Genomic DNA, 21120 nt, shown 5'->3' with positions numbered 1-21120 from the left:
TTTTAGCGATTTAAGTCAACGTCTACAAGCGGTACGAAATAAATCCAAATGTTTTCCCATATTAGCGATTTAAGCCAAACATTACAAAACACAATCTAAGCGTTTCATATTTTTAGCAATTTAAGCCAAACGTTTACAAACTTTATGAAACTAATCCAAACGTTTCGTCTTTTTAGCGAATTAAGCCAAACGTTTACAAACGTTACGAAAAAATCCAAACATTTCACCTTTTTAGCAATTTGAGCCAAACATTTAGAAATGTTAAGAAACAAATCCAAATGTTTCATCTTTTTAGCAATTTGAGCCAAACGTTTTCAAACGTTACGAAACAAATCCAAGAGTTCCACCTATTTAGCAATTTGAGCCAAAACGTTTACAAACGTTACGAAACAAATCCAAGCGTTCCACTTATTTAGTAATTTCAGCCAAACCTTTACAAACGTTACGAAACAAATCCAAACGTTCCACCTTTTTAGCGATTAAAGCCAAATGTTTACAAACGTGACGAAACAAATCCAAACGTTTCACCTTTTTGCGATTTAAGCCAAACGTTTCGAAACAAATCCAAACGTTTCGCCTTTTTAGCGATTTAAGCCAAACGTTTACAAACGTTACGAAACAAATCCAAACGTTCCACCTTTTTAGCGATTAAAGCCAAACGTTTACAAACGTGACGAAACAAATCCAAACTTTTCACCTTTTAGCGATTTAAGCCAAACGTTTCGAAACAAATCCAAACGTTTCGCCTTTTTAGCGATTTAAGCCAAACGTTTACAAACGTTACGAAACAAATCCAAACGTTTCGCCTTTTTAGCGATTTAAGCCAAACGTTACGAAACGAAACCAAACGTTTAAAAAGTTATGAAAGAAATCCAAACGTTTCACATTTTTAGCGATTTAAGCCAAACCCTTAAAAAAATTTACGAGATAAAACCAAGCATTTCCCCTTTTTAGCAACTTAAGCCAAACGTTTACAAACGTTATGTAATAAATCCAAATGTTTCTCCTTTTTAGTAATTAAAGCCAAACGTGTACAAACGTTCTGAAACAAATCCAATTGTTTCACCTTTTTAGTAATTGAAGCCAAACGTTTACAAACGCTACGAAACAAATCCAAGCGTTTCACCTATTTTGCAATTTAAACCAAACGTTTACAAACGTTACGAAGCATATCCAAACGTTTCACCTTTTTTACGATTTCAGCCGAACGTTTACAAATGTTACGAAACAAAACCAAACATTTCACCTTTAGTAATATAAGACAAACGTTACGAAACAAATCCAAACGTTTCACCTTATTAGCGATTTAAACCAAAAGTTTACAAACGATAAGAAACAAATCCAAACGTTTCACCTTTTTAGCGATTTAGGCCAAATATTTACAAATGTTACGAAACAAATCCAAACGTTTCACCTTATAAGCGATTTAAGCCAAACGTTTACAAGGGTTACGAAACAAATCCAAGCGTTTCACCTTTTTAGCAACTTAAGCCAAACGTTACAAACGTTACGAAACAAATCCAAGCATTTCAACTTTTTAGCAACTTAAGCCAAACGTTTACAAACATTGCGAAACAAATCCAAGTGCTTCACCTTTTTTGCAATTTTAGTCAAACCTTTACAAACGATGCGAAATAAATCCAAGCGTTTCACCTTTTTAGAAACTTAAGCCAAACCCTTACAAACGTTACGAAACAAATCCAAGCGTTTCACCTTTTTAGCGATTTAAGCCAAACGTTTACAAACATTACGAAACAAATCCAAACGTTTCCCCATATTAGAGATTTAAGCCAAACGTTCACAAACATTACGAAACAAATAGAACTGTTTCCCCTTTCTAGCGATTTAAGCCAAACGTTTACCAACGTTCCGCAAAAATCTAAACGTTTCACCTTTTTAGCGATTTAAGCCAAACGTTTACAAACATTACGATAAAAATCTAAACGTTTCACCTTTTTAGCGATTTAAGCCAAACATTTACAAGGGTTACAAAACAAATCCAAACGTTTCACTTTTTTAGCAATCTAAGCCAAACGTTTACAAACGTAACGACAAAAATCCAAGCGTTTCACCTTTTTAGCAATTTAAGCCAAACGTTTACAGACGTTACGAAACAAATCCAAGCGTTTTGCCTTTTTAGCAATTTAAGCCAAACGTTTAAAGACGTTACGAAACAAATCCAAGCGTTTTGCCTTTTTAGCAAATTAAGCCAAACATTTAGAGACGTTACGAAACAAATCCAAGTGTTTCACCTTTTTAGCAATTTAAGACAAACGTTTACACACGATACGAAACAAATCCAAACGTTTCACCTTTCTAGCGATCTAAGCCAAACGTTTACAAACGGTACAAAACAAATCCAAACGTTTTGCCTTTTTAGCGATTTAAGCCAAACGTTTACAAACCCTATGAAACAAATCCAAACATTTCACCTTTTTAGAGATTTAAGACAAACGTTTACAAATGTTACGAAATAAATCCAAACGTTTCACCTTATTAGCGATTTAAGCCAAATGTTTACAAACTTTACAAAACAAAACAAAACGTTTAAAACGTTCCAAAACAAATCCAAACGTTTAACATTTTTAGCGATTTAAGCCAAACGTTACGAAACAAAACTAAGCGTTTCACCTTTTTTGCAATTTAAACCAAATGTTTACAAATATTACAAAATAAATCCAAGCGTTTCACCTTTTTAGCAATTTAAGCCAAATGTTTACAAACGTTACGAAACAAATCCAAACGTTTCACCTTTTTAGCGATTTAAGCCAAATGTTTACAAACGTTACAAAACAAATCCAAACGTTTCACCTTTTTAGTAATTTGAGCCAAACATTTACAAATGTTATGAAAGAAATCCAAATGTTTCACCTTTTTAGCAATTTCAGACAAATGTTTACAAACGTTACGAAACAAATAAAAGCGTTCCACCTATTTAGCAATTTGAGCCAATGGTTTACAAATGTTACGAAACAAATCCAAGCGTTCCACCTATTTAGCAATTTAAGCCAAACATTTACAAACGTTACGAAACAAATCCAAATGTTCCACCTTTTTACCGATTTAAGCCAAACGTTTAAAAACGTGACGAAACAAATCCAAACGTTTCACGTTTTAAGTGATTTAAGCGAAACGTTTACAAACGTTTCGAAACAAATACAAACGTTTCACCCTTTTAGCAATATAAGCCAAACATTTACAAACGTTACGAAACAAATCCAAACGTTTCCCCATTTTAGCAATTTAAGCCAAACGTTTACAAAAGGGACGAAACAAATCCAAACGTTTCACCTTTTTAGCGAATTAAGCAAAACATCTATAAACGCTATGAAACAAATCCAAACGTTTCACCTATTTAGCAATTTATGACAAAAGTTTACAAAAGTTACGAAACGAATCCAAACGTTTCACCTTTTTAGAGATTTAAGCCAAACGTTGACAAACGTTACGAAACAAATTCAAACGTTTCCTCTTTTTGGTGATTTAAGCCAAACGTTTACAAATGATACGAAACAAATCCAAACGTTTCATCTTTTTAGCGATTTAAGCCAAACGTTGACAAACGTTACGAAACAAATCCAAACGTTTCCCCTTTTTAGGGATTTAAGCCAAACGTTTACAAACATTACGTAACAAATCCAAACGTGTCACCTTTTTAGCAATTTGAGCCAAACATTTACAAATGTTATGAAAGAAATCCAAATGTTTCACCTTTTTAGCAATTTGAGACAAACCTTTACAAACAAATACAAGCGTTCCACCTATTTAGCAATTTGAGCCAATGGTTTACAAATGTTACGAAACAAATCCAAGCGTTCCACCTATTTAGCAATTTAAGCCAAACATTTACAAACGTTACGAAACAAATCCAAACGTTCCACCTTTTTAGCGATTTAAGCCAAACGTTTACAAACGTGACGAAACAAATCCAAACGTTTCACGTTTTTAGTGATTTAAGCGAAACGTTTACAAACGTTTCGCCTTTTTAGCGATATAAGCCAAACGTTTACAAACGTTACGAAACAAATCCAAACGTTTCCCAATTTTAGCAATTTAAGCCAAACGTTTACAAATAGGACGAAACAAAACCAAACGTTTCACCTTTTTAGCGAATTAAGCCAAACGTCTATAAACGCTACGAAACAAATCCAAACGTTTCACCTATTTAGCAATTTATGCCAAACGTTTACAAAAGTTACGAAACAAATCCAAACGTTTCACCTTTTTAAAGATTTAAGCCAAACGTTGACAAACGTTACGAAACAAATCCAAACGTTTCCCCTTTTTAGTGATTTAAGCCAAACGTTTACAAACGATACGAAACAAATCCAAACGTTTCATCTTTTTAGCGATTTAAGCCAAACGTTGACAAACGTTACGAAACAAATCCAAATGTTTCACCTTTTTAGGGATTTAAGCCAAACGTTTACAAACATTACGAAACAAATCCAAACGTTTCACCTTTTTAGCAATTTGAGCCAAACATTTACAAATGTTATGAAAGAAATCCAAATGTTTCACCTTTTTAGCAATTTGAGATAAAGCTTTACAAACAAATACAAGTGTTCCACCTATTTAGCAATTTGAGCCAATGGTTTACAAATGTTACGAAACAAATCCAAGCATTCCACCTATTTAGCAATTTAAGCCACACATTTACAAACGTTACGAAACAAATCCAAACGTTCCACCTTTTTAGCGATTTAAGCCAAACGTTTACAAACGTGACGAAACAAATCCAAACGTTTCGCTTTTTTATTGATTTAAGCGAAAACGTTTCGCCTTTTTAGCGATATAAGCCAAACGTTTACAAACGTTACGAAACAAATCCAAACGTTTCCCCATTTTAGCAATTTAAGCCAAACGTTTACAAACAGGACGAAACAAATCCAAACGTTTCACCTTTTTAGCGATTTAATCCAAACGTTTACAAACGTTACGAAACAAAACCAAACGTGTAAAACGTTACGAAACAAATCCAAATGTTTCACATTTTTAGCGATTTAAGCCAAACCATTTCAAACGTTACGAAACAAAACCAAGTGTTTCACTTTTTGAGCAATTTAAGCCTAACGTATACAAACGTTCCGAAACAAATCCAAGCGTTTCACCTTTTTAGCAATTTAAGCCAAACGTTTACAAACTTTATGAAACTAATCCAAACGTTTCACCTTTTTAGCGATTTAAGCCAAACGTTTACAAACGTTATGAAACAAATCCAAACGTTTCACCTTTTTGGAAATTTGAGCCAAACATTTACAAATGTTAAGAAACAAATCCAAATGTTTCACCTTTTTACCAATTTGAGCCAAACCCTTACAAATGTTACGAAAAAATTCCAAGCGTTCCACCTATTTAGCGATTTAAGCCAAACCCTTAAAAACTTTACGAAATAAAACCAACCGTTTCACCTTTTTAGCAATTTAAGCCAAACGTTTACAAATGTTACAAAATAAATACAAATGTTTCACCTTTTTAGCAATTAAAGCCAAACGTTTACAAACGTTCTGAAACATATCCAATCGTTTCACCTTTTAGTAATTGAAGCCAAACGTTTACAAACGCGACGAAACAAATCCAAGCGTTTCACCTTTTTAGAAATTTAATCCAAACGTTTCACCTTATAAGCGATTTAAGCCAAACGTTTACAAACAATAAGAAACAAATCCAAACGTTTCACATTTTTAGCGATTTAAGCCAAACATTTACAAATGTTACGAAACAAATCCAACGTTTAAAAAGTTACGAAAGAAATCCAAACGTTTCACATTTTTAGCGATTTAAGCCAAACCCTTAAAAACTTTATGAAATAAAACCAAGCGTTTCACCTTTTTAGCAATTTAAGCCAAACCTTTACAAACGTTATGAAATAAATCCAAATGTTTCACCATTTTGGCAATTAAAGCCAAACGTTTACAAACGTTCCGAAACAAATCCAATCGTTTCACCTTTTTAGTAATTGAAGCCAAACGTTTACAAACGCTACTAAACAAATCCAAGCGTTTCATCTTTTTAGCAATTTAAGCCAAACGTTTACAAACGTTACGAAATAAATCCAAACGTTTCACCTTTTTTGCGATTTCAGCCGAACATTTCCAAACGTTACGAAACAAAACCAAACATTTCACCTTTAGCAATATAAGACAAATGTTACGAAACAAATCCTAACGTTTCATCTTTTTGGCGATTTAGGCCAAACCTTTACAAACGTTACGAAATAAATCCAAACGTTTCACCTTTTTAGCGATTTAAGCAAAATGTTTACGAACGTTACGAAGCAAAACCAAATGCTTAAAACGTTACGAAACAAATCCAAACGTTTAACATTTTTAGCGATTTAAGCCAAACGTTTACAAAAGTTACGAAACAAAACCAAGCGTTTCACCTGTTTAGCAATTTAAGCCAAATGTTTACAAACGTTACAAATTAAATCCAAGCGTTTCACCTTTTTAGCAATTTAAGCCAAACGTTTACAAACGTTACGAAACAAATCCAAGCGTTTTACCTTTTTAGCAATTTAAGCCAAACGTTTACAAATTTTACGAAATAAATCCAAATGTTTCACCTTTTTAGCGATTTAAGCCAAACGTTTACAAACGTTACGAAACAAATCCAAACGTTTCACCTTTTTAGAAATTTGAGCCAAACATTTACAAATGTTATGAAAGAAATCCAAATGTTTCACCTTTTTAGCAATTTGAGCCAAATGTTTACAAACGTTATGAAACAAATACAAGCGTTCCACCTATTTAGCAATTTGTGACAATGGTTTACAAATGTTACGAAACAAATCCAAGCGTTCCACCTATTTAGCAATTTAAGCCAAAAATTTACAAACGTTACGAAACAAATCAAAACGTTCCACCTTTTTAGCGATTTAAGCCACACGTTTACAAACATGACGAAACAAATCCAAACGTTTCACGTTATTAGCGATTTAAGCCAAAAGTTTACAAACGTTTCGAAACAAATACAAACGTTTCGCCTTTTTAGCGATATAAGCCAAACGTTTACAAACGTTACGAAACAAATCCAAACGTTTCCCCATTTTAGCAATTTAAGCCAAACGTTTACAAACAGGACGAAACAAATCTAAACGTTTCCCCTTTTTACGATTTAAGCCAAACATCTATAAACGCTACGAAAAAAATCCAAACGTTTCCCCTATTTAGCAATTTAAGCCAAACGTTTACAAAAGTTACGAAACAAATCCAAACGTTTCACCTTTTTAGAGATTTAAGCCAAACGTTGACAAACGTTACGAAACAAATCCAAACGTTTCACCTTTTTAGTGATTTAAGCCAAACGTTTACAAACGATACCAAACAAATCCAAACATTTCATCTTTTTAGCGATTTAAGCCAAACGTTGACAAACGTTACGAAACAATTCCAAACGTTTCCCCATTTTAGCAATTTAAGCCAAACGTTTACAAACAGGACGAAACAAATCCAAACGTTTCACCTTTTTAGCGATTTAATCCAAACGTTTACAAACGTTACGAAACAAAACCAAACGTGTAAAACGTTACGAAACAAATCCAAACGTTTCACATTTTTAGCGATTTAAGCCAAACCTTTTCAAACGTTACGAAACAAAACCAAGTGTTTCACTTTTTGAGCAATTTAAGCCTAACGTATACAAACGTTCCGAAACAAATCCAAGCGTTTCACCTTTTTAGCAATTTAAGCCAAACGTTTACAAACGATACGAAACTAATCCAAGCGTTTCACCTTTTTAGCAATTTAAGCCAAACTTTTACAAACTTTATGAAACTAATCCAAACGTTTCACCTTTTTGGAAATTTGAGCCAAACATTTACAAATGTTAAGAAACAAATCCAAATGTTTCACCTTTTTACCAATTTGAGCCAAATTCTTACAAATGTTACGAAAAAATTCCAAGCGTTCCACCTATTTAGCGATTTAAGCCAAACCCTTAAAAACTTTACGAAATAAAACCAACCGTTTCACCTTTTTAGCAATTTAAGCCAAACGTTTACAAATGTTACAAAATAAATCCAAATGTTTCACCTTTTTAGCAATTAAAGCCAAACGTTTACAAACGTTCTGAAACATATCCAATCGTTTCACCTTTTAGTAATTGAAGCCAAACGTTTACAAACGCGACGAAACAAATCCAAGCATTTCACCTTTTTAGAAATTTAAGCCAAACGTTTACAAACGTTACGAAACAAATCCAAACGTTTCACCTTTTTTGCGATTTTAGCCGAACGTTTACAAACGTTACGAAATAAAACCAAACATTTCACCTTTAGCAATATAAGACAAACGTTACGAAACAAATCCAAACGTTTCACCTTATAAGCTATTTAAGCCAAACGTTTACAAACAATAAGAAACAAATCCAAACGTTTCACATTTTTAGGGATTTAAGCCAAACATTTACAAATGTTACGAAACAAATCCAACGTTTAAAAAGTTACGAAAGAAATCCAAACGTTTCACATTTTTAGCGATTTAAGCCAAACCCTTAAAAACTTTATGAAATAAAACCAAGCGTTTCACCTTTTTAGCAATTTAAGCCAAACCTTTACAAACGTTATGAAATAAATCCAAATGTTTCACCATTTTGGCAATTAAAGCCAAACGTTTACAAACGTTCCGAAACAAATCCAATCGTTTCACCTTTTTAGTAATTGAAGCCAAACGTTTACAAACGCTACTAAACAAATCCAAGCATTTCATCTTTTTAGCAATTTAAGCCAAACGTTTACAAACGTTACGAAATAAATCCAAACGTTTCACCTTTTTTGCGATTTCAGCCGAACATTTCCAAACGTTACGAAACAAAACCAAACATTTCACCTTTAGCAATATAAGACAAATGTTACGAAACAAATCCTAACGTTTCATCTATTTGGCGATTTAGGCCAAACCTTTACAAACGTTACGAAATAAATCCAAACGTTTCATCTTTTTAGCGATTTAAGCAAAATGTTTACAAACATTACGAAGCAAAACCAAATGCTTAAAACGTTACGAAACAAATCCAAACGTTTAACATTTTTAGCGATTTAAGCCAAACGTTTACAAAAGTTACGAAACAAAACCAAGCGTTTCACCTTTTTAGCAATTTAAGCCAAATGTTTACAAACGTTACAAATTAAATCCAAGCGTTTCACCTTTTTAGCAATTTAAGCCGAACGTTTACAAACGTTACGAAACAAATCCAAGCGTTTTACCTTTTTAGCAATTTAAGCCAAACGTTTACAAACTTTACGAAATAAATCCAAATGTTTCACCTTTTTAGCGATTTAAGCCAAACGTTTACAAACGTTACGAAACAAATCCAAACGTTTCACCTTTTTAGAAATTTGAGCCAAACATTTACAAATGTTATGAAAGAAATCCAAATGTTTCACCTTTTTAGCAATTTGAGCCAAATGTTTACAAACGTTACGAAACAAATACAAGCGTTCCACCTATTTAGCAATTTGTGACAATGGTTTACAAATGTTACGAAACAAATCCAAGCGTTCCACCTATTTAGCAATTTACGCCAAAAATTTACAAACGTTACGAAACAAATCAAAACGTTCCACCTTTTTAGCGATTTAAGCCACACGTTTACAAACGTGACGAAACAAATCCAAACGTTTCACGTTATTAGCGATTTAAGCCAAAAGTTTACAAACGTTTCGAAACAAATACAAACGTTTCGCCTTTTTAGCGATATAAGCCAAACGTTTACAAACGTTACGAAACAAATCCAAACGTTTCCCCATTTTAGCAATTTAAGCCAAACGTTTACAAACAGGACGAAACAAATCCAAACGTTTCCCCTTTTTACGATTTAAGCCAAACATCTATAAACGCTACGAAACAAATCCAAACGTTTTATCTTTTTAGCGATTTAAGCCAAACGTTGACAAACGTTACGAAACAAATCCAAACGTTTCACCTTTTTAACGATTTAAGCCATACGTTTACAAACGTTACAAAACAAAATCAAACGTTTAAAACGTTACGAAACAAATCCAAACGTTTCATATTTTTCGAGATTTAAGCCAAACGTTTACAAACGTTACGAAACAAAACCAAGTGTCTCACCTTTTTAGTAATTTAAACCAAACGTTTACAAATATTATAAAACAAATCTAAGAGTTTCACCTTTTTAGCAATTTAAGCCAAACGTTTACAAACGTTACGAAACTAATCCAAGCGTTTCACCTTTTTAGCAATTTAAGCCAAACGTTTACAAACTTTATGAAACTAATCCAAACGTTTCGCCTTTTTAGCGATTTAAGCCAAACGTTTACAAACGTTACGAACAAATCCAAACGTTTCACCTTTTTGGCAATTTGAGCCAAACATTTACAAATGTTAAGAAACAAATCCAAATGTTTCACCTTTTTAGCAATTTGAGCCAAACCCTTACAAACGATACGAAACAAATCCAAGCGTTCCACCTATTTAGCGATTTAAGCCAAACCCTTAAAAACTTAACGAAATAAAACCAAGCATTTCACCTTTTTAGCAATTTAAGCCAAACGTTTACAAATGTTACAAAATAAATCCAAATGTTTCACCTTTTTAGTAATTAAAGCTTTTAGTAAATCGTTTAACCTTTTAGTAATTGAAGCCAAACGTTTACAAACGCTACGAAACAAATCCAAGCGTGTCATGACCCATTTTCATGAATCGTGACCGGCGCTATGGCATGGGTAATGTAGTACCAACACCCGTAGCTAACCTTCCTTATAACATACAATTTAATTAAATCTACAGAAAAACCAATGCTCGGGGGCAACCGAGACTTCAGCCTAAATCTAGCAGTTATAATATTCAACAGTTAATATAACATGCTTATTCAATTCCGAGTCTAAAATAGATTTATCATAAACCAATGTAAGTAATATAACATGCCAAAGCAATATAATCAGTCGAACCAATCCGACAAAATATCTAATAATAATAAAGACGTCTAGTTACTACTGCGGTCTAAGAATAAAACAGTTTTACAGTTTATCAAAAATAAATGGAACCTCCGAGGAAAAGTAAAATGCGGAGATCACCAGACTCTCTCAGATCATAACCCTGGAAAAAATCGGGAAAACAACGGGGTCAGATATACTGAGATGAGTTTATACCACTATTTACATTTATTAAGTGGAAAACCTTTAAAACCATTTAAAACATTTAATAACGGTATTACGAATAATAATTGGAACCCTAATCCACAATTCTAAATAATAAACATAATCCAATAGGTCTGGTCCCGAGAGCTGAGCTACACCGAGTTACCACTGACCACACTTATACCAGAGTCCCGAGAGCTGAGCTACACCGAGTTACTCTACCTGGTCCCGAGAGCTATGCTCACACCGAGTTACCACATTACTATAATTACCTTTCCCAGATCATTACCGGTGCGCACGCAGTCCTAATGATGCCCATTAGGTAGCATGTTCCAACTAGAAGCCATAATATAAAAACAGTTCGAAATATACGTACAGTATATATATTTAATATTAAAATAACAATTTACTTAATAAAGCGGTAAATAGTAAGTACAAACTCACTGCTTGCTAATCCACGTGAAAACCGGCAAGCAACTAATCCTGGTCCGCCTCTGGAGCACGAACAATAGACGGGTCTAGACAAATAAAATAATTATTAAATACAGACCCTAACTCTAGAGAGTACTAGACACCACATAGGACTAGCAAAGTTAACACGCCGGAAATAGACAAGCCAGAACACACAAAGATACCCATTAGGTAACAAAGCCCAATTAATATAAGTCTATTGAATTCTCGCTTTAAAATCCAATTTACAAATATTATTTATAAACTCTTTAAATAATAATTAATTCCCAAATAGTGGGTTAGCCGAGTTACCAATAACTACCAAGCTAACCTCACTTGTCGAGTGACCCAAGTCTAACCCGACTCAAAACGTTTATCAAATATAAACCCGAGTTTATATTTATAAAAATAATTGGTAAAATAATAAACCATTGAAACAGAACTCAATAACTTCGAATTCAAGTAACCCAATTTACAAACCAAAAACTTAATTAAATAAGTTCTATAAAAGTTTAGGGACTAAATTGTACTTTAGCCAATTTCGGGACTAAACTGTACTGTAGCCAATTTATTATTCAAAATCAAATTAATTACTTTATTTATAATTAAAACAAAATATCAAATTACTAACCAAAAACTTACTTAAATAAGTTATAAAAATATTCAAGGGCTAAATTGTAATTTAGCCAATTTAATATTCGAAATTTAATGTATAATTATCCGAGTAATTATATAAATTTAAGTTATAAAATATTTATCTTTTATAAAATTACCTATTATAAATCAAAACGAAAACCAAAGTTATTATTGAAAACAATAACAATATTTTAATGACCTAATTGACCCTTTAGCTAAATAATCAAAATTAACCAACCAATAGAAATTACCATTTCAGTAGCCCAAGCAATATGAATTTATTAATCAACTCTAAAATGCACTTCAATAGCCACGCATCAGTGGACAAAAATAATGCAAATTTGAAATACTAATAAAAGAATTCATACGACTCTAAAGCATAGTACAAAACCTAACAATAAGTAATCCATCAATGTGCAGTAATCAAAGAAACAGAACCAAATCCATGAACAACTTCATATAATTCAAAGAACTAACTCATTAACAAAAGATTACAATTATATAGATACCAATTCATAACTGATGACCATCGGCAGAACCTCAAACTAAATAGAGTTAACAACAACGCATAGAAACGATGAAACGACGGCGGCTAAAACGGAAAGAATAACGTACCATTTTGCAAAACTAAATATGGGATTCGTAGTTTCGTGAGTCTACTATCTCTGGGACAAAATAGAACTGATTTCGATCCAAGAACGGATGAGAACGAACCAATGAACGATCGTGTCGATAATGAACTCATAACTGAAACTAAGATCAATACTTACAAAAACTTTGACAGTAGCAGAGAGGTTGAAGATGAATGTTTTTTCATAGAATATGAGATGCTAACAGACGGCTAGGGTTATATGTTATAGGTTGAGAAAATATTAGGTTAAGAAAACGTATGAAATTAAGGAAATCTCTTCGCAGCATAATTAGTTAAATAGGAAAGAAACGGTTTCAGCATAAAAGGCAAAAGCTGCTTAAGATTTATATGGACAAAAATTAACATTTTCATGGGCCACAATTTAACAATGCATAGGCCTAATTAAAACCATGCATGGGCCAAAATTAAAACAATACATGGCCAAACCAACCCATCACAAACCAAACCCGAATCGAACCATGACCCAATCAACAAACGACTCAAATAAAATTAAATAAAAATATTTAATTATAATAATAGTAGATTACCTAAACCTCAACGGAATGTAAAAATAAAAATAAAAATTTAAAATAATTTAAAAATAATAAAAAGGAAAAATACGGGATATTACATTCTCCCCAATTTATTGAAAATTCGTCCTCGAATTTAACACGATAACACATATAGCCCAAATAAGCCAATAACACACACGAATCATAACAAACACATAAGACAATCTACCGTACCTCTAGGAAAAAGAGAAGGATAACGATTTCATATCAGACTCGGTCTCTCAAGTGCACTCCTCAACAGAATGATTATGCCAGAGAATATTGATTACGCACTTACATATCAACAACCTCAACAGATTGTCCCTCGAACAATAACTTAATAATTTTATCGTCCAATCAGGGATAGCGAAAAACACAAGATCAAAGATTCTCCCGTCCTATAACACTTACTAACTTTCACTTATAACATCTCGACATCAAAATAATCGATTACAATACTCAATAATACTAAATAATATTTCATCCCAAAACAACACTAGAAAGATCATCTAGTCCAACAATTAACACCAAATTCGATAATACCATCAATTTCGTGAATTACAAAAGGAAAAAAAAACCCATGCCGTTATTTCCAAGAAAACGTGAACTTAACTCATAATAATAAAATCTCCATATTAGTAATAAATAATCTCAAAGACAATGACTTCTCCAATCATTCAGAAACATAACGCCACAACTAAACTGAACATCTATTGCATCTCACTTATATTACACAGCTAAAAAAAAAATAAAAAAATTGTCGCGCACACCAAGGGTTCAACCACTGACCCGAACAATATCCAAATATTACAGTAATACCATCAATCAACAAAATCGGTCAACTAATCCTGGTTGTCGAAACCTATATACCGCGATCCTCAATTTTCGAATCAACTAACTCATCAAATCACACTCAAATTCACAAAATTATACAATCAATTGACTATAACCTCGTATACAACGAGAGATCACTACGACCGGTTTACTACGACCATATTATTAGTTATGCTCAAAACCAACACTTGGGGTATAAAATCTTTTAATACAAAATTTTTATATACAAAATTTTCCATCCTGTTTAAAAGACTCTACGTCGTACACCTCCTTTTTCATTCAAAATCGAAATACCTTTATTGTTGAAAAACCATCAGTTTGTAAACCTTTGAAAATTTTCAAATTACCCGCACTTTGAATTCACAATTTCTCTTTACTTTGAAAAATATTTACAAATTTATAAAACAGTTCAACTGGGAAAATGTATGTTCTCTTTAAACCAAACTTGCTAACATCAATTTATACTTTTTTCGTAAAAGTTAAACCGTAACAAAACCTCCATATACGAAGTACATATAAATGTTTGAAGACATTAAAATTTAAATAGTATCTAAATTTTTGCTCTTAAATAAAAACACAATTGAAGAAATCGCGCAAGCGGAAAATTTATTATCCCTTTTTAAATCAATTTTGACAAAATTTCTCCCTTTCCTCAGAAAGGTAAAAGTAGCAATGTAAATCTCTTGTTTATGAAAATACCTTTATATCAATATACCAAAATACTTGAACAATTTCAAATCTGAAAAGATAAAATTTCTTTTAAAAACGTAGTGTATACACACCCAAGCATAACCAATATTCTTAATCCACTAATTTTTAAATCACTAATAGAAAATTATCACGAAAACTTCATAATCTGAATCTAACCATATGCCGCACTTGGCACAACTATATCTCGAGCGCAACCTCAAAATCATTCTTACTTATAACCACAAGATTCTGATGCTACAGACCAATCACTTACAACGTAAACGTCCAATATCCATCACCATCATCACAAAGTATTTGTCTAACTACCTTTCGGTAACAGTTTCAAAATCATTTGAAATTCAACAACTTTATAAATAATTATATCACAATGTGACTCGCGAGTTTGTTTTAAAATATCTTTCTCATAACACTTTATTGATAAAATCTATTTTACATAATTGTGCGCCAGGGTGATGACATCTCTCATCCCCAAAGAGTTGCATCCAACCCTAATCATTTCTATGCATGTGATGCATGTACTATTATGCATGTATTAATTATTAATTTATCTTTTATTTAGTGAGCATACTCAGTGTTCAATGCAATCCTAGTCGTGACATTCAAAATGCATGTTCATGATATGTCTGGGCACAATTACATGTTAAAAAAAAATATTTCAAATATTTCAACAAATCAATCTATGAAATCCATTTCTCAATAAAACATCTGCTAGACGTTACATTCTGTGAGATGTGCACTCGATAGCCTCCAAAATATTCTCAAAATTCCTTACTTGCAACCTAACAACATTTGATGCTATAAAACAATTCAACCTAAAATTCTGTTACAACTCTTCCGCATAAATATCAAACTACCCTAAACCTTAATTGACACTCATTCCCAAGGAAATAACACATCAAAACGTTCCTACTAAAATTACCGCCAGCTCCCGTATCGCAACATCATACTTGATGGAAACACCGGTGCATTAATACACCTATTTATCTTCTCGGTTCAGAGTTTTCAATATCTGATCTAGGATAATAAGATATCACCGGCCAATCCGAGGAAATACTTCCCTCGTATTCCTCGATATCAAAACCCAAAGGTTTTAATCCACGAAACAGAAACAGCAAAACTCCGCGCAATCCTAAACCGAACAAAGAAAATAAGGTCTAAAGGAAGGTCTTACTCAAAGGTCAAACTATACATCGGGGTAAGCCAACCATAACCACGTGATTAAGTCATCTCACTTGCTACTCCGCACGAAGAGACAAAACAAAAATAATCAACTTATTCTAACAGACAAGCGAGTTAAACAACGCAATTTATTTTCACAAGAAACAAATTTGTAAGTCGCAAACCACGTAAACGTACCATTGAACACAATTTACATCATACATACTTAAAAACAAATCGGGATATGTCACAACATATCCTTGAAATCTCATTACAAATTAACCATGTAATTATATCGTCCTTTAATAGTACGCTTTAAAATTCGTTTTGAAATTTAAAGTCAAATACGAAAACTTCCAAATTTTTGTTGAGCCCCGTGGTTAAAACAAAATTACAATTTGTAAAAGTCTCTTCTTATTAATTAGTTGTTTTTAAACGGATACCCAAGTATCTCAAACCATAAGTTCATCGAGCTAGCCGAGTCATTACAACTACCAAGCTCAACTCCTAAATTTGGGTGACCCAAGTCGAACCCAAAACAACCGTAAAAAAATGTATTCAAAATATTTGTAAACCTGGAAAAATATTTTAATAAAATTTTCATCATTTTAAATTTGAGAGCTCAACTTAATCCAACCGCTAGCCGGTAATTTAAAACTCAAGTGAGAAATCTTTAATTTCAAACATCTATTCTGTAAATTCCTAAAAATTTAAAATGCTGACATACAACCCATGATAAAATAACTTCAACTTTAAATTCTTAAAATACTGGCTCATCTCATAAAATATGATTTTGAAATCATCGCTTGTTAACACCAAACCAAACATAATATTTCAAAATACAAGAATTTATTTTTACTGGTAACTCAACCAAAAATCAAACATTTTTTTTTAAGAATTTAACACCAAACTTCTCTTTTGATTCTTTGTCGAAACACAAATCAGATAAAACAAATATTCTTAATGAAAAATTTAAAACAACATGAGGTCAAACAACGTATAACCACCAAAACACGTTTTAAAAATTAACCCAAAATTTAGGTTAACGCCTAAATGTATCCTCATAGGTGCTAACGTATATAGCACCCAACAATTACGGCCAAATCCAAATTGTACTACCATATAATTCATCGTTATTTAAAACCATTAATGCGATAAAGCCAAAGTTTTTCAAACAACATCATACCCAAGTATGAATTTAGAAAACATCATCAACAATAGATTTCCTGAGAAATCAAAAGCAATTAAAATCACCTCGTGAAATAACCTCAACATGATAAAACATATCAAATAACATCCAAGTGAAATACATTGTCAATCATAGCATCAACACCAAATAAAGACTGACAGACATCACCTATAGGATGTAGGCTGAAAGTTTGAAAATAAAAGATGACGTTTTAAAAGACAAGACGCGAATCCTAACTCCGCAGTAGTTCCTATGACACGACACCAAATTATCATGCCAAAATAGTAAACACATAACATGCAGAAGGCCTTGGTTTGAAACCAAAGCTCTGATACCAAGTTTGTCACGACCCATTTTCATGAATCGTGACCGGCGCTAGGGCATGGGTAATGTAGTACCAACACCCGTAGCTAACCTTCCTTATAACATACAATTTAATTAAATCTACAGAAAAACCAATGCTCGGGGGCAACCGAGACTTCAGCCTAAATCTAGCAGTTATAATATTCAACAGTTAATATAACATGCTTATTCAATTCCGAGTCTAAAATAGATTTATCATAAACCAATGTAAGTAATATAACATGCCAAAGCAATATAATCAGTCGAACCAATCCGACAAAATATCTAATAATAATAAAGACGTCTAGTTACTACTGCGGTCTAAGAATAAAACAGTTTTACAGTTTATCAAAAATAAATGGAACCTCCGAGGAAAAGAAAAATGCGGAGATCACCAGACTCTCTCAGACCATAACCCTGGAAAAAATCGGGAAAACAACGGGGTCAGATATACTGAGATGAGTTTATACCACTATCTACATTTATTAAGGGGAAAACCTTTAAAACCATTTAAAACATTTAATAACGGTATTAGGAATAATAATTGGAACCCTAATCCACAATTCTAAATAATAAACATAATCCAACAGGTCTAGTCCCGAGAGCTGAGCTACACCGAGTTACCACTGACCACACTTATACCAGAGTCCCGAGAGCTGAGCTACACCGAGTTACTCTACCTGGTCCCGAGAGCTATGCTCACACCGAGTTACCACATTACTATAATTACCTTTCCCAGATCATTAACGGTGCGCACGCAGTCCTAATGATGCCCATTAGGTAGCATGTTCCAACTAGAAGCCATAATATAAAAAAAGTTCGAAATATACGTACAGTATATATATTTAATATTAAAATAACAATTTACTTAATAAAGCGGTAAATAGTAAGTACAAACTCACTGCTTGCTAATCCACGTGAAAACCGGCAAGCAACTAATCCTGGTCCGCCTCTGGAGCACGAACAATAGACGGGTCTAGACAAATAAAATAATTATTAAATACAGACCCTAACTCTAGAGAGTACTAGACACCACATAGGACTAGCAAAGTTAACACGTCGGAAATAGACAAGCCAGAACACACAAAGATACCCATTAGGTAATAAAGCCCAATTAATATAAGTCTATTGAATTCTCGCTTTAAAATCCAATTTACAAATATTATTTATAAACTCTTTAAATAATAATTAATTTCCAAATAGTGGGTTAGCCGAGTTACCAATAACTACCAAGCTAACCTCACTTGTCGAGTGACCCAAGTCTAACCCGACTCAAAACGTTTATCAAATATAAACCCGAGTTTATATTTATAAAAATAATTGGTAAAATAATAAACCATTGAAACAGAACTCAATAACTTCGAATTCAAGTAACCCAATTTACAAACCAAAAACTTAATTAAATAAGTTCTATAAAAGTTTAGGGACTAAATTGTACTTTAGCCAATTTCGGGACTAAACTGTACTGTAGTCAATTTATTATTCAAAATCAAATTAATTACTTTATTTATAATTAAAACAAAATATCAAATTACTAACCAAAAACTTACTTAAATAAGTTATAAAAATATTCAAGGGCTAAATTGTAATTTAGCCAATTTAATATTCGAAATTTAATGTATAATTATCCGAGTAATTATATAAATTTAAGTTATAAAATATTTATCTTTTATAAAATTACCTATTATAAATCAAAACGAAAACCAAAGTTATTATTGAAAACAATAACAATATTTTAATGACCTAATTGACCCTTTAGCTAAATAATCAAAATTAACCAACCAATAGAAATTACCATTTCAGTAGCCCAAGCAATATGAATTTATTAATCAACTCCAAAATGCACTTCACTAGCCACGCATCAGTGGACAAAAATAATGCAAATTTTAAATACTAACAAAAGAATTCATACGACTCTAAAGCATAGTACAAAACCTAACAATAAGGAATCCATCAATGTGCAGTAATCAAAGAAACAGAACCAAATCCATGAACAACTTCATATAATTCAAAGAACTAACTCATTAACAAAAGATTACAATTATATAGATACCAATTCATAACTGATGACCATCGGCAGAACCTCAAACTAAATAGAGTTAACAACAACGCATAGAAACGATGAAACGACGGCGGCTAAAACGGAAAGAATAACGTACCATTTTGCAAAACTAAATATGGGATTCGTAGTGACGTGAGTCTACTATCTCTGGGACGAAATAGAACTGATTTCGATCCAAGAACGGATGAGAACGAACCAATGAACGATCGTGTCGATAATGAACTCATAACTGAAACTAAGATCAATACTTACAAAAACTTTGACAGTAGCAGAGAGGTTGAAGATGAATGTTTTTTCATAGAATATGAGATGCTAACAGACGGCTAGGGTTATATGTTATAGGTTGAGAAAATATTAGGCTAAGAAAACGTATGAAATTAAGGAAATCTCTTCGCAGCATAATTAGTTAAATAGGAAAGAAACGGTTTCAGCATAAAAGGCAAAAGCTGCTTAAGATTTATATGGACAAAAATTAACATTTTCATGGGCCACAATTTAACAATGCATAGGCCTAATTAAAACCATGCATGGGCCAAAATTAAAACAATACATGGCCAAACTGACCCATCACAAACCAAACCCGAATCGAACCATGACCCAATCAACAAACGACTCAAATAAAATTAAATAAAAATATTTAATTATAATAATAGTAGATTACCTAAACCTCAACGGAATGTAAAAATAAAAATAAAAATTTAAAATAATTTAAAAATAATAAAAAGGAAAAATACGGGATATTACAAAGCGTTTCACCTTTTTAGCAATTTAAGCCAAACGTTTATAAATGTTACGAAACAAATCCAAACATTTCATCTTTTTTGCGATTTCAGCCGAACGTTTACAAACGTTGCGAAATAAAACCAAACATTACACCTTTAGCAATATAAGACAAACATTACGAAACAAATCCAAACGTTTCACCTTATTAGCGATTTAAGCCAAACGTTTACAAACAATAAGAAACAAATCCAAACGTTTCCCATTTTTAGCTATTTAAGCCAAACATTTACAAATGTTACGAAACAAATCCAAACGTTTAAAAAGTTACGAAAGAAATCCAGACATTTCACATTTTTAGCGATTTAAGCCAAACCCTTAAAAACGTTACAAAATAAAACCAAGCGTTTCACCTTTTTAGAAATTAAAGCCAAACGTTTACAAACGTTACGAAATAAATCCAAATGTTTCACCTTTTTAGCAATTAAAGCCAAATGTTTACAAACGTTCCGAAACAAATCCATCGTTTCACCTTTTTAGTAATTGAAGCCAAACGTTTACAAACGCTACGAAACAAATCCAAACGTTTAATCTTTTTAGCAATTTAAGCCAAACATATACAAACAATACGAAACAAATCCAAACGTTTCACCTTTTTTGCGATTTCAGCCGAACGTTTACAAACGTTATGAAACAAAATCAAACATTTCACCTTTAGCAATATAAGACAAACGT

This window comes from Mercurialis annua, linkage group LG1-X (genome assembly GCF_937616625.2).
Source record: "Mercurialis annua linkage group LG1-X, ddMerAnnu1.2, whole genome shotgun sequence".
Classification (NCBI taxonomy): domain Eukaryota; kingdom Viridiplantae; phylum Streptophyta; class Magnoliopsida; order Malpighiales; family Euphorbiaceae; genus Mercurialis; species Mercurialis annua.
This window is presented reverse-complemented; position numbering follows the sequence as displayed.